Here is a 16,264-nt window from a genome sequence, read left to right on the forward strand (position 1 = left end):
GTGTTTGGATAGAGGAAAACAAGAAGGAATTTAATTAAATTTCAGAAATTTGATATTCCTCATTCTGTTTGGATTGAAATTCTAAGGATTCCACTTGACAATGTCACAACGTCCAAACCACCGGTTTCATTTCTCCTTCACCTGATATGCACATGAAAAATTCCAAGTCATTCATTCGCTCTCTTAATATCAAACCAGAATTGATTAAAAAAAAAAGGTATTCAGGAAGACATAAGTAAGCGGCAAGCAAGACTGACAAACAAAACCTTTCAGCAAGCTAATGCTGCACTCATTGGAATGTCTAAAACGAGCAGAGGCTTTATTGGAGGAGAATTGGACTGTCCAACAAGAACTTCCAGTTCCTTAAACCAACTAAAATGTTACTGTGGCAATTGCATCTTCCACACTACAATCATGTGAATGTGGAATTTTGATGTCAGAAAACATAGGGTATCTGGGGGATGGATACCTTGATTCCTATTTTTGATTGATCCGCAAAGGGCTGTCTGACAGTGCATGATCATACACGATTTGAAGATGAATGGATGCCTACTACTATAAAACAACATTTCCGACACGAGCGAAATCGGACTGTCCTCTATACCACCATGCTTTCATCACTTGTTTTCCCATTCAATTTGATGTTCAAATCGTCTAAAGACCATGATCTGAAATCAGCACTAGCTGGTACAGAACATGCAACTATGAGACGCTAACCCCATCTGCTTCTCTAATCAAACAACAACAGTTACCCAACATTCATAAACCCATCCACGCTCGCTTGCATACACAAGAAACAGAAACAGAACAAAAAACTTTGATTCTTGGTATATGTTTGTTGGCATTCAACAAGTTAAAACCCAAGTCAAGCCAGACAGTGTTCAAAACACACTGAAAACATGTCAAACCAATCACCATGCGTCCAAACTCTGAAAAACGAACCACACAAGTGTTCATTACTAATTTCACTCGTATCACAACAGACATTATGCCGAAAATGATAAGGAAAGTCAAAGCATATATATATGTATAACAAAATGAAAACACAAAACAAGTACCGGTCTTGATAAGCTTCCTCCGGGCCAGAAACTTAGCCTAGGGAGGCGTCACAGCCAGCGTAATCGGAACCCGAATAGGACGCAGAGCCTTGTTGCAGACCACAGCCGTCGACGATGCTCCGTTTTCCGATGTGGATATCTCTTCGGTAGAGGACTTGAGAGGGTTTAGGTCGGGAAGCTTCTCGCTCAGCGACTCCACATCGACATTGTTCTTGATTCCGGCCATCAAGAACAATGCCTTCTGAACTGGGAGTCTGGGACGATTGCCGGTTTCATTCGATCCAGAGTCAGCAAAGCTCCATCGATCACCGCATGTATTCTCGTCTTCTTTCCATTCATTCTCCCAGGTTTGTTTCAATTTTTCTTCTACTATTTTAAATCATTCATGTGTAAATCCAGCATTTCAATCGGAACTAGCTTCAGATGTCATCTGATCTAGTTTGAGCCAAGAATGTCTATCTGTTACTCTGGTCAGTCAACTGATTGAGTGAGTTTTGGTTCAGATGACATCTCAACTGCTCTTTCTACTGGCAACTATGAACAAAAACCAAGTATATGATTTGCCAGTCTTTATCAACAACAATTTGGATTCTTTGCGAGGTAGTTGGAAGATACATATCCTATATACGCTAAACAAATTAACAGACTTTAAAAATTGATGGCTGGCTTAGAGATTAAGATAGTTTTAATGTATGGTTTATAAAGACAGGAAGTTTGATCGAAGCTAAATTTGAATGACTCGACTGATCTGTCCTATAAAAAAAATGATATTTAAGGGAAAACAATTTCTTCTGTTGCATCAACCGAAGATATTTTTGGTCTCTGAGTCAGTTAGTTAATTTAATGTTTAGATCCGGTCATTACATGAACAGAAGCTGACTGCTTGTAGCGTCTTAATCTACTTTGAGTTAGATGCTAGTTAGTCATAGGAGAAAGATTCTTTAGTTTGGTGGGGACATTCATACCCTGCATTATATACTTAGACTCCACATAGTAGTGTGGACCTTCATCCTTTCCAGAATACCAGACGAACTTCGAAAAGATTTATAAATGATGATCAAGAAGAAAAATACGTTTATGTTCTCATGGGGTTTTCTGGTCGTGATTAATGCTTAAAATACAACAACCCCCAGTGAACGTTGATGTTGTTCTTGACATTGATTCAGGGGGTTGGAAGGCTGCAAAGGTTTACTTGAGTTGCATAGAATTGGCCCTCTCAGATATTTATGCATCTCATCCCAGATGAGGCTAGTATTGAACACAAGGAACACCAAACAATCTGTTGTTGGTGCACCTGCCGCAGGTCTCTCTCTCTAATGTACTCTCTCTTTGAATCTTGAATCTCCTGTCAAACAATTAAAAGCACTTCATTACATATAAGGGACTTTCAGTATGATAATACAACAAATTAATACAACTTATATAGCACTTTGTTCTTTGTAAGTGATTTCTTATTCAACATGTTATAATAAACAATATTGATGTTGGACATTCAGAGAAGTTTAGATTTAAAGTTGAGTGTGCTATATATATGTTCAAAAGTTTGTGGCATGATTATTCCTTTTTGATCTAGTCTTAAATTCACCACAGTATTTAATTTATATACAAGTTAAAAAATATATTTGTTATAATACACCCAGGTCGACTACTAGAGTTTGCTCAAGAGACCTAGAGAGCTGATAGAAGTAAGTATCTATGAGCAGAGTCATCAGAAAGTATAGACAGTAGCTTGACACTAGCATCAGCTGATCCTGAGAACCCCAATCTAATATATATGTGTGTGTGTGCTCGCGGCTTTATGATGTTCTAGCATAAAGTAGTCCTCTTAATCTGATCGGCTTGATCGAAAATGTAACTTTCAGTTTCACTGAGATGCAGCTCTAGATGCTGTAAAGAATGTATGTGGGCAAGCGAATTTAGGACCACCAAGGTCTATGGAAGTGAAGAAACTTGTGAAGAACAAGCTGAGGTGCGCTTCTATCTTTTCCCTGCAACAAGCTCTGCTCTTAATTTACTTTGGACGGATCTTCTTAGTTTTCTCAATTTTGCATAAAAGACTGGTCAAAAGTGAAAAGGCAAGTGGTATTATTACATTTTTGAACGGGATAAAAGTGCCAGTGTACTTGGGAGGTTGTAAAGATAGAGTGAACCATTCTGATTACTTCCAATAGTTTGTCTCTGTGAATTTATGGTTTTTGACAAATCTGCAAAGGTTGCAGTGTGCCCGTATGGGACTGTTAATTCCAATTTCTTGCTTTACCAGTTTTAAAAGATTATTCAAAACTATATTCATATGAGATTGATAGCCTTACAAGATTGAACTTTTGGAGTCAATTCATATGACGATCCACAACTTTTACATGAATGCCAGGAAACAAAAGCGTGCTTACTAGTTACTACTAACTAGTTAACACTGTTGGTAACTTTTACAAAAAAATACGTACTTATAACTGGAAATTAGAAGAAATAGAAAAAATATTCACTTGTCCTCCAACTTAAACTAAAGGTGGCCTCAGTGAAACCTTTTTTTTTTTTAAATAAAAAATCTGAACTAAGGAAAGAGTACGACCTACTAAGAACTCACAGGTCGCAAACAGTACTATCAAACCAAATTCTAGAGCAAAACATAGTTTTCATCTAATCTGTAGTTTCAATTAAGTTTAATCAGATCACTTGTAGGCTGTAAGCTAGACCATGTCAGGACCATGTATGCAAGAAGCTTCCAAAAGATTCAAATATGACAAACAAGAACTTTACGTATCTTGTTCTTGTTGTTTTCATTTGTCTTTTTGTTTCATCAAGAATTTGTTTGGCCATGGCAGGAAACAATACCATCCCGGTGAATGTGGGGGTTGTTCTTGATGATCTTAATTCGATGGAGGGGAAGGCTTGGTTGAGCTGTATCAAAATGGCCCTTACAGATTTTTATTCTTCTCATTCTAACAACAAGACTAGGCTGGTTTTGAATGTTAGGGACTCCAACCAAAACGTTGTGGGGGCAGCTACTGCAGGTTCACTTCCCCTCTTTAGCTTCTTGGAGATTTTCTAGCTCTAATATCTTTATTTTTTGTTTGTCTTGTTTTTTTGCTCAACTAACAGCTCTCTCTGTTGAACATATTCTTTTGAACTGAAAAATCAAATAACCTGCATCAAAGACTTGAAATAATTGGAATATATTTCTATTCCTAATTTTTATTTTAAATTATTAACTTAATTGAAATACATAAAAACAGCATATATACAATGTGTAGGAGAGATGGAGAGATATATGCTACCTAGTTTTGTTACCCTTTTTTTTTCACTTTACATAAAATGATTTCACCCAAATTCACGCTTGTGGTTTGATTTTCGGATGCCTTTGTTATTTTATTTTATTTGTTAAATTATGTTCTTGACAGATTCATTACTAATCACTATAGATGATTTAGAGATGTTGAATTGTCTTTTCGCTAGCATGCAGTTTATATAGCATATGAGGATTATCATCTAGTCGTTTAATTAATGAGCTATACAGTAGATAAAGGCAATAATGAATCATAATAAGTGCAAAAGTTGATCATCTCTTTTTTCTGGACACAGCTCTGGATCTGATAAAGAATACTGAAGTTCAAGCCATACTAGGGCCAGTCACATCAATGGAGGAAAACTTTATAATTAACCTGGGAGACCAAGCTCATGTTCCTATTATATCATTTTCGGCGACAAGCCCTTCTCTCACTTCCCTCCGGAGCTCCTACTTTTTCCGATTTACTCAAAATGATTCAACTCTAGTGAAAGCCATAAGTGCTATTGTAAAAGGTTTCGGATGGAGACAAGTTGTGCTTGTCTATATAGACAATGATTTTGGGGAGGGAGTCATGTCATATTTGATTGATGCTTTACAACAGGTTGATGCTCTTGTCCCATACCGGAGTGTGATTTCCCTATCAGCCACAGATAGTCAAATTCTTGAAGAACTTTACAAGCTGATGGCCATGCAGACTAGAGTCTTCATCGTTCACATGACTTCTGATCTATCTTTGAGGCTGTTTAACAAAGCTAGAGAGATTGGAATGATGAGCGAAGGATATGCTTGGCTAACCACTAATGAGATACCTAACAGTTTGAAGTCAATGAAATCTTCAGTAATCCATTTGATGTGTGGTTTACTGGGTGTACAAACTTACGTTCCAATAACAAGTGAGCTCGAGGAATTTAACAATAGGTGGAAGCACCAATTTCAGAAAGAGAATACAGCCATACTTGATGCTGATTATGAAGTTTTTGGATTATGGGCTTATGATGCTACAGTTGCACTAGCCATGGCAGTTGAAGAAGTTGGGTTCAACAACTCTGGATTCAAAAGCTCAGATGCTTCCTTCAAGTTAACAGACCTTGATACTTTTAAGGTCTCTCAATATGGTCCAAAACTTGCGCAAGCACTGTCGAGTACCAGATTAAAGGCATAGCTGGAGACGTTAGCCTCATTGAAGGGCAGCTTCAGTCATCCACTTTTAAGATAGTCAATATAATTGGTGATGTAGCAAGAGGAATGGATTTTGGACCCTACAAAATGGAATCAAGAAAAAGTTGGGTCAGTCCTCTACAAAGTGTTCAACATTGCATTGCAATCTAGGCTCAATTATATGGCCGGGAGATTCCTTCTCTGTTCCCAGGGGTTGGGAGATTCCAACAAATGGCAAGAAGTTAAGAATAGGAGTTCCGATGAAGGATGGCTTCACTGAGTTTGTTAAGGTAATCAAAGATCCAAGTACCAACAGAACAAATATCATTGGATTCAGTATTGACGTGTTTGAGGCTGCAGTGGAAATGCTATCATATGCTCTTCCTTATGAGTTGATTCCCTTCGCGAAGCCTGATGGCACCAGTGCTGGCACTTACAATGATTTAGTCTATCAAGTATTTCTTGAGGTAAATTAATCTTGTCATTTATTAGAGTTGTAGAATTATTTTCCTTTGATGAATCTTAAATCAACTAGACTAACACATGAACAAATGAATTTTGCTTGACAGAAATTTGATGCTGTGGTGGGGGATACAACAATCCGAGCAAATAGGTTCTTGTATGTGGACTTCTCAATGCCGTATACAGAATCTGGCATCGTGATGGTTGTGCCAATAGTAGACACTAGAAGTAAAAATGCATGGGCTTTCTTGAAACCTTTGACATGGGACCTTTGGCTCACCATTTCCTGTTTCTCGGTCTTTATTAGTTTTGTGGTTTGGGTTCTTGAACATCGAATTAATGACGATTTTCGTGGCCCTCCCCTACATCAAGTCGGCACCAGCATCTGGTTCTCTTTCTCCACAATGGTTTTTGCAGAGTATATATTCTTATTTTTCTCAAATATCAGTAGTATTCTCTACATTCTTTTGTTTTCCGTCATGCAACTATGGATGTCTTCGTAGATTTTAACTTCTGTATTGGTCTACACTATGCAGGAGAGAAAGTGGTAAGTAACTTGGCCAGAGAATACATATGTTTATGATGTCTTGAGAGAAGTAGGGTTTGATGATTCGAAGCTTAAGGAGTTTAAATCTGCAGGAGATTTGGATGCTCTTCTTCCAAAAGGCAGTGCAAATGGAGGGATTGCTGCTCCAATTGATGAAACACCTAACATGAAGCTTTTTCTTGGAAAATATTGTTCTAAATATACGATGATTGGACCCATTTTCAAAACTGATGGGTTTGGGTTTGTAAGATCTAACTATACCTAACTTTTACTATACATTGCATGTTCAACTTGAGTATTTCGCATATATAGGTAATTAGATTCATGAAGTGTTGTTAATATTTTGAGCTTATTGCTTGGCAGGTCTTTCCTAAACGCTCCCCTCTTATACCAGATATATCGCATGCAGTTCTAAGCGTGACCGAAGGAGAGAAGATACTTGACTTTAAAAATAAATGGTTCAAGAAAGATCTGTGAAGACTTGAGTGCCCCAAAAATTTCTGGCTACAGTGTTGGCCTTGAGAGCTTTGGGGGCCTATTTCTCATTTCTGGGGTGGCTTCAATAATTGCTTTTATTATATTTGTTGCTTCATTCACATACAGGCATAGACACATTTTGATACACCCTGATTCAAGAATATCAACATGGAGAAGGATTTGGGTCATGTTCAGAATTTTCAATGAAAAAGACCTCAACTACCATACATTCAAAACTAGTCCAACACATGATTCAGTTATGGCGTCACCAAACAACTTCCTAGAAAGTCCATTCAGCTATACTACAAACCGGACTGTGTTTTTTGGAGAGCAACAAACACCATCAACGGGTCATGCATCCCCTGAAGAAAATTTTGGAGAGCTTTCTTTTGCATTGCCAGAAGCATAAAGAACTACACTTCTCAAGAATACAGTTTAGTAATGTGTTCTACCACAGTTATACAATCGTGTCCACAAAGGAATACAGATGACAGATGATCAAAATTTTATACACTGTAGCTTGAAATTTTTCGTAAGGAATGCATGTTTGTTGAGGAGAGAGAGAAATGGGCAGCGGATAATCGGCATCTCTGGTCAGACACGGTATTAACATAGCCATGTCATTCTTTATAGTTTCTTAGAGTTCAGTTTAATGAGTGTCAAGGATAATACAGCTCAAATTTATATCTTAATTAGTACATTCATATCTTGCAGAACTGTTTTTCACTTTTTCTTCAAATGATGTCAATGAGAAACTCAATTTAAGGAATTCCTTGTGAAGCTTGTGTATGAAGAGGTATGTAAAACTCTGTTTTATACGTCAGAGGTTTAATATTCTGGATTGCCCTTGAAAATTGTGTTGATAACTTGATATGCCATTTGGTTAATGCGTCTTATTATCTGCAGGAGACATGCATGTTGCTGCTCAAGGAGTCCACCACATTTGAGAATTGCCATCTTTGTTGACAAGCTAGTCTCTAAGCAGGTGTGCAATTTCTCAAGGAGTCCACCCGAATATACTTATTTGCTTTGACATCTATTTTTTAACGATCATAGACGCTTGATCATTCATAATCCTGTATGTTCCTTCTTACCAGATCACAAAGGAATTAAGATCAAGATGTTCTCAAATTTCTGATCGAGTCCGGTCGGACAAGTAATTTGAAAGGATTTGAGCTCAAGTTCACATTATGAGGTGATTCTTATTTTGAAAGTTTAACGCTTGAGGTGATGGGGTGACAAACTGACAACGAGTCTGTTCTTTTGGAGGACATTGGGTAATTTTAGCTCATGATGCCATACACTTGTACTGATTTTTCATATTGCTTCTTCCTTGCTTAAGTTTTTGTTAATTTCTTGTAGGACTAAAATTGAATGGAAACCTTTCCACACCTTAACACGTGATGATAAACGCAGGGAAAGTTTCTTCTGTAATTACTTCGGAACGAATACTAATCAAAAGAGGACCTCTGAGTCTAGATTTGTTTATGATACCTCCATTTTTATTTTTATTTTGAGAAGGTTTATGATACCTCCATTTTTATTTTTATTTTGAGAAGGTTTATGATACCTCCTATATACATATTCCAATGATGATTTATCCTAATATTCTTAATGAGTGCCACCTTATAGGAGATATTCAAAGGCGGGATTCCGTGAGATTATGAAATTGCGTATGTAAATATTATCTTTTGCTTTGGGTGTCTAATCCTCGTAAAATTTGAAACAGTTACTTGAATTCCTACTTTCTAGTTGGATGCTAAGCCCTTATAATTGATTAAGGATGAGATTAATTGACTGTGAAAGTATGAATGACATGTTCCTGTTGTGATTTGTAATATCAAGATCCAAGACAACTCATGCATTTTCGCACCCTTTGTTGGAAAAGCGTGACCATGATTCTGGTGATGATGCTTTGAATTCTGGTGATTCTGATAGTGATTAGTGAAAAGAAAAACGGGTCGTACCTCAGTTATAAATATCGAAGATTATATCATTGCCAAAGGCTGCTTTTGAGAAGCGTGTATGTGAAGAGCGTTGAAACAGATATTTGAAGATTGAGTTATCAATTAGGGAGTCTCTTTATCTAAAGACATCATAAAGAGCTTACATCACATGTTATGTCCATTGTATTAAGTGTAATAACCCGAATATTAATTTCCATTTTTTGTATTTCTCAGAGTTTAATGGAAAGAATAAATTGGTTATAATCTTATTCTACGCCTTTTAAATAGTCTTTGTTCAAAGAAGAAATTGGTTTCAAGAGTCAAAAGCGTGTTATTTGATTAAGTTCATTTGACTCAAAAGTTGACTTTTAATTTGTCACTCTTTTCTAAAAAATTCCTTTATGAAAGTCATAGAGCTCGTCATTACAAATTCGTAGACACGCGGCACACTTTTATCGGATGTTGTATGTGGAAGTTGTTAGCAGTATAAGTTTAGTTTCCAATTTCAGAAGAGTATAAAAGGGGAAGAAAATTAGAAACTTCACAAATATCAAAAATCAGAAATATCTCAGCTCTCTCTCTCTCTCCTCTACCTCGACGGTTTCTCTCTCCTCCTTCCCCAAAATCTTCTTCGGTCGATTTCTCTGTCGTTTGGCCATCAAAGGCCACGCCATTGGTCCCATTAGAAGAGTCGCACTATTCTCGTTCTTTTGCGCAACGCCTTGCACGCCGGCGACAACCATGCACGATGCTACACCCGCCAGAATCTTCTGTTGTGTCGGCACTGGCAGCATCGGAGCTCGAGGGTGCTCCATTCCCACTGGTTTCTAGCCGCTGAGCACGATTATGACCTCCTCTTAGCTCGAATTGAGCTGCAAGTATCATATTGGAAGATCAAGTCACCGTCGGCATATTGAGAGTTTTCCGGTGACTTTCCAGCCCATCCAAGCTTGGAGGTTGGTAAGGAAATCTCTATCTAGTGGTATGCTACAACTTTCATGTTGAAGTGAAGATGTTTTGAGCAATTTTTGTGCTTGTTCGGAATTTTGAGGAGTTGAAGTGTATAGGATTTTGTGGAGTGAAGGGTGTTTTGAGGTAGAAGCGTTTGGCCGGTTGTATGAGCAGCGCTGTAATTGTTTATTTAGATGAGTTTAGGTGTAGTTGGTGCTATGTGGAGTGTTTTCAGCAATTTTAAGTTTGGTTATTGATGTTGAACTCATTTTGGTAGTTCATTGAGGGTAAACTGTTTGCATTATTGGTTAGTTTTGTTACAAGTGTATAGGCAGTGAGTTTAGTTAGTTTGTGAAAGAGGCCGAGAGGGTGGCTTTTGGTGAAATGGGAGTGTGGTTTGTTTTGAGTTGTTAGTTTGTGTAGTCGAAAAGGAAATGACTTGTTTTCGTGTTAAGTGATCACAAAGCCCCTTTGAGTTTTAGTAACTTTTGAGTTGCTTTATTAAATTCGGTCTTTCTTTTTACTAAGTGAAGGTTTGTCACTTAGGTGCTTAGTTGTGGTGGAAGCAAGTGAGTGAATCTCACTTGAAGTTGCAAAAGTCACTAGCGGTTATAAGATGAGTAAACCTCACATTTGTGCAAGTTACCCTTGGCGGTAACTAAACATATTTACTTTTACGTTTTGTATACTTAAGTAAATGCATGCTTTAATTATTGTACATTTCTAACAACTTTCTAGTTGACAACAAAGTCCAAATGAAAGTCTAAACCGTCCAATTTTGCAAGAATACACGATCGGCACTGTTCAAGAAACCTAGAATTTAAATTTCTTGATTTGAGTTCTTACCCCTTGATTTGGTTCAATTCCTTTGGAGAGATTGTCGACGACGTTGAGACAAGCAAAACCCCTTAAAGAATTCAAGCCATGGCGGTCGAAGGAGTGAGTTCCGACGGAAAGATGCCACGACAGTGGCGGAACTTCCAGGCGACACCGCTCCAGGCGGCAAGATAGGAGCTGCCACCACCCTAGATGGGTTGAGCATTGAGTTACCTCTTGAACGGGACCGGTGCGCCAGTCTGGAGTGGCTAGATGGTGGCGGTGCGATGGCGAGAAGGGGACGTGATCGGGGAGGCTCAGGGAAAACTGAGTTCTCTTCTCTCTCTTTTTTTTGCTTCTTCGTCAAATGGAAAACTTACCTCATACATATATATTTCCTCCTGAAAATAGTAACATTCCAGTTCGGGCATTTATTCGGCGAACTCCGCCAAAATAACCTTAACGCCAAAATATAGAGTTCGGATTACGGCGACACTCGTGTTTAGACTTGATAATATAATAAATGTGGCCAAAATGATTCGGGTCGTAACACAACTAGAGGATGTCTCGGACTCTTGGAGAGAAAAGTTTTGATTAATTAATCACCTCGAGCCTCGAGAGATATAAAAAAGAATACAAGAAGAGTAGTCCCTCAATCGGCTAATTTTTAATTTTTCGTAAAAGAATTTTGGATGAGAAGTGAAGGTTCAAGTCTTAACTCTTAAGAGTCAAGTCATATCAGTGACAAGTGTTTTTCGTGACCTCGATGATGAAAATGGCAACCCTCCTCCACATGTCGTAGAAAAAGCAACTGATTTTGGAATTGATGTAAACAAGGTGTTATCTGATCAAGTTGGAGACTTGAGAAATAATTTTTGATACGAACTGAATCTTTTACAATTCGTTGCGATTATAGTTTTATCTTTTTCCCGAAACGAGAGCCATACTAAGTGTGACGACTCTAAAAGTAAAATTTTTGATGCGTAAGATTTTCGGGAAAACTTCCTTCACAAAAGTTGTAGGGCTTGTCGATACGAATTCGTGGACATGTGGTACACCTAAATCGGAGTTTGTATGAAGAGGTTACGAATCAAAGAGAATTTAGGCATTTTTAAAATTTAGTATAAATAGGGGGTAAAAATCAGAAAAAGGGGAGATTTTTGAAAAACCCCCTTTGTGCCACTGTTCACCCGACCCCGACTCTTCCTCTGAATCGCCATTGACGTAGCGTTGTCGTTCGGCCGATCTGGGCTGCAGGACCGATCGCGTTCTAAAGCTTTGGAGGTATTTGTTCGATCTGGGTAGGTGGTGTTGTCCCTAGTTCCGCCGTCCGAGAGAAACGACGGTGAGAAGCTCCATTGCCGCCAATCTCCTTTTCATCGGAACTCACTTCTCCGGCCGCCGTAGCTTGGAGATCTTGAGGGGTTTTGAAAGTCTCATCTCCAGCATCAAACCCTCCAAAGAAATCGAACCAACTCGCCTTGAGGTAAGAGAATCGACGATTTGAAGTTCTAGGGTTTCATGATTTGAGATTTTTCTATTTGTATTCGATTGCTGTGTTTAGACTCTGATTTGGCCTTAGTAGTGAACTAGAAAGTTATAAATATTGAGTAGATTGTGTTGATGAAATTTGGTGGTGATCAGAGGCCGCTGGCAGCGGCGGCGTGTGGCGCCGGAATCCGGCAGAGTTGTAGGGTTCAAAATAACCCTCTCGGTGTAAGGAATTCATGAGTAGACTGTGAGATTGAATCAACGAAGTTAAGAATCATGAAGATTTGTTGAAAATGCGGATGTTCGGATTGTGAATCTTGAAAAATCCACTCGTTTGATTGTTTCTGTTTTCGTCCTAGGGAGTAAGGATTTATTTATCGGACTTACCAGACGTGTTGGTTATTTAATTACTCGAGAATAGGATTCTCAACTTATTTCTTCGATCATAATGGTGCTATACCTTATTATTGAACTACGAATGACTTGATCCCTATTAAAGGGTACGTAGGCAGCCCAACCAAGGTTTTTGGTGCAGCCACAAATATTCTAGGATAGATTCTCGTTGCTAGATGTGTTGATGTTTTAAGAATTTTGGTTATTTAATGATGGTTGCTATATGATCTTTATTGTTAGATGATTGTATGACGCTAATTACTTCTATCAGAATTAGGGTTAGGACCGTGGGATTTTTGTCAGGTAGGTATGCGGTTAAACGTCGAGTGTTGGGTATTCGTTCGAGTTATGGTTTCGGTTATCTCTGTTAGTCGGTTTGATTAGCTTTGACATTTACGAGTGGGACTCAAGCGAGTACCTGAAGAAAGGGGATAAACCGAGTGTACCGGAAGAGAGGGAATGAACCAAGAGTACTGGAAGAGAGGGGTAAACCGAGTGTGTCGGAAGAGAGGGGATGAACCGAGGGTACCGGAAGAGAGGGGATGAACCGTGTAATAACCCTATTTTTTTTTCAAAACGATATTTGGTTTGATTAAATTCTATAAAGTTGTGAAATTTAATTATAATGAATTGAATTGTTTGCGACTTTACGAAACGAAAACGGAAATGTTTTCGGAATGTTTAATTTGAAAAACGTTACGTTTCTGAACTAATATATCGACTTTTATTCCGTTGCTCGGTTGCGAAAAGATTCTTCACAAAAGTTGTAGAGCTCGTCGATACGAGTTCGTGAGTATGTGACGCGTTCGAATCAGATGTCTTACGTAAAAGTTATTAACGACAGAAGTTAGTTTCTGATTTTAGAGGGGGGTATAAAAGGAAACTTTGTGAAGTAGGGTTTCCATTTTCAGAAACCCACTTCCTTCATCCACCCCGCGCCTCCTTTCTCTCCCTCTCACCCGATTCTCCCTCTCCCCTCTCGGCTTCACCACCGATCTCCCATCTCAGGGAGACGTGGTCCTCACCGCCGGCCTAGGAGACACCGCACCACCCCCCGCAGGCAACCCCAAGGAGGACGCACCCTCTCACGCCGCGCCGGAGCTCCACCAACATCTCCAAGTTGTTGTGTTTCCTCCGCCGTGTCAAAGCCAAACTCCGGTGGTCTCCAAGCTTGATTGAGGTGAGGGTTAGCATGATTAGGTTGTGGTGATGCTTGATTGTCGATTTGTGGTTGTTTGGTTGCAATTTGGAAGAGATAGGAGGAGGAGGGTTTTGGAGGAGATGCCGCCGCCTTAGGCGGCGCGTGTGAACGCATGGTGGTGCCTAGGCACGGTGTGATGCCGTGGGAAGGAAGAGGGGAGGAAGGAGAAGAGAATGGGGCGGCGGTGGCGTGATACGCGCCGTTGGTGGCGTCGGCGCGTGAGCCCCACGCGCCGCCACGTGCGGCGGCGTGAACAGTGTTTCCGAAAAGGGTAATTTTGTAATTTAATTTTACGTACGTTAAATGTAAATATAAATTACTTTTAGTAAAGGTAAAAAGTAATTTTGGAAGGGTAATTAGGTAATTATTATTTACTGAGACAGTACGTACATTTGAATAGTATTTATACATACAGAAATACGTAAATAGTATGTACTCGTACAGAGATACGTATTGGATGTGTATTTATACATTAATAGTAAATACGTGAATAGTACTCATTGAACAGTAAATTCGTAAAACCGAAAATTGCTGAACAGTAACCGATTATTACTGTTACAGCATTTAAAAGTTTACGAAACGTTTCTAAATTCTTTTCTTATCTTTTCAAGGTGATCGATAAATCAAGGAAAGGAATTATCTTCGGAAATTGTGTAATTACGCTCGAGTCGAGAAGGTGAGTAAAATCTCACATATTTACGAATTAACCCTTGCGGTGAATTCAAGATTTTTGCAAGAGTTTTAAATATTGAAGAGCATGAGACAGACAGTGGATGTGTCTACATTCACATGGGGAGGTTTCACTACCATTTTCGGAGAGAAGTACTTTCCAACCTCAGTACAGGAGAACCTAGAGCTTGAGTTTCTGGCTCTGGTACAGGGAGACATGACCGTTAGAGAGTATGATGCACGTTTTACACAGCTGTACCGGTATGTCAGGCATATGGGTGCGACCTCTTTAGCTCAGAAGTATCTACGAGGGCTGAAACAGGAGTACATGACCATGATATCAGTGCTTTGTCTGACAACAAGGGAGTTGATATTTGAGAGTGTCATGAGCTTGGAACAAGCAAATAATACTCGAGCATGAGATGTGGGGAGTAGGGATGCAAAGGGAAAAGGCAAGGCAATCTATTCAGGCAACGTGCACTCGGGGCCGACATGTAGGTCATGGAAGAGGCCAATACCCCACTATCAGGTTCCGGCAAGGGCGACACCCCTAGCTATCAGGGCAGCACCAGTCAGACCATTGGCAGCGGTGAGGTGTTTTGGCTGCAACGAGATGGGACATTACGCCTCAGCATGTCCGAAACCGTAAAGAGCAGGCTGCCACTGGTGCGGGCAAGTGGGACACATAGCTCGAGATTGTACCCGACCTCTTCAGGATAGACAGGAACGGCCGCAGAGACAGCTACCAGCAGGCCAAGCTAGAGTGTTCGCAGTGGGACAGCGAGACACAGGGGTGGAAGGTACATTATCACTTTTTGACTACCTTGCTAGAGTACTGTTTGATACGGGAGCATCGCATTCATTTATTGCTAGTTCAGTAGTAGAAATGCTAGGATTGATTCCTACACCTCTTGGGAACGCTTTATGTGTCACTTCACCCCATGGGGTGTCCCTTGAGTTAGAGACAATCTGCAAGGCTTGTCCGATTGTGATTGGAAGTAGAGAATTCTCTGCTTCGTTGATTGTGATTCCGGACCACACCTATGATGTGATCTTGGGGATCGATTGGTTGAGACCGCAGCATGCGGTGATTGATTATTTTGACATGGTGGTGTCATTTCATATACCTAGGGAGCCATTGTTTCGTTATCGTTGCCTCAAGTCAGATAACGCCATGAGGTCAGGAGTTTTGGCACATGTGGAGTCAGTGGATAAGAAAATGACTATTGCAGACATTGTGGTAGTATCTGAGTTTAGTGAGGTGTTCCAAGAGATACCGGAGCTACCTCCTCGAAGAGTGGTAGATTTCTGCATTGATGTAGTACCTGGTACAGCACCTGTGTCAAAGGCGCCTTATAGAATGGGGCAGAACGAACTTAAGGAGTTGAAGGGTTTGTGTTTACAATCCCGGTGCACCAATTTGATGGTGTAGGGGATAATTTCGCAGGTGTTGATTAGTGGAGATTGAGTGACGACTCCGGAGACTCGAAGTCGTTCGTATCCTACTTGTGGTGAGGTTTCTAGCGTGGATTTGTGTGTGAGAATTGGAGTGGATTTATTTGTGAGCTTTGTGAGAGATTGTGAGGATTATTACATTTCCATCTTATGTAATGTCGAATTATAAATTTGGTTTGTAATAATCGGTTTGACTGAGTTGTATTTTGAACTCAGAGATGATCCGCTGTGGCATTTTAAATGATTTCGATTCGTTGAGATTGTTTAAAGTTTAACGACTTTGAAATTTTGAGTTTTTAAGCTTGAAATTTTGGGGTCGTTACAAACCGGGAGTACCGGAAGAGAGGGGATGAA

At 39.6% G+C, this 16,264-nt stretch overlaps 1 pseudogene; it reads left to right on the plus strand.

The window, feature by feature from the left end:
- Positions 1-3,897: 3,897 nt before the first annotated feature.
- Positions 3,898-8,548, plus strand: LOC126783515 (glutamate receptor 2.8-like; annotated as a pseudogene).
- The last annotated feature ends 7,716 nt before the right edge of the window (positions 8,549-16,264 follow it).

Source organism: Argentina anserina, chromosome 2, assembly GCF_933775445.1.
Source record: "Argentina anserina chromosome 2, drPotAnse1.1, whole genome shotgun sequence".
Lineage (NCBI taxonomy): Eukaryota > Viridiplantae > Streptophyta > Magnoliopsida > Rosales > Rosaceae > Argentina > Argentina anserina.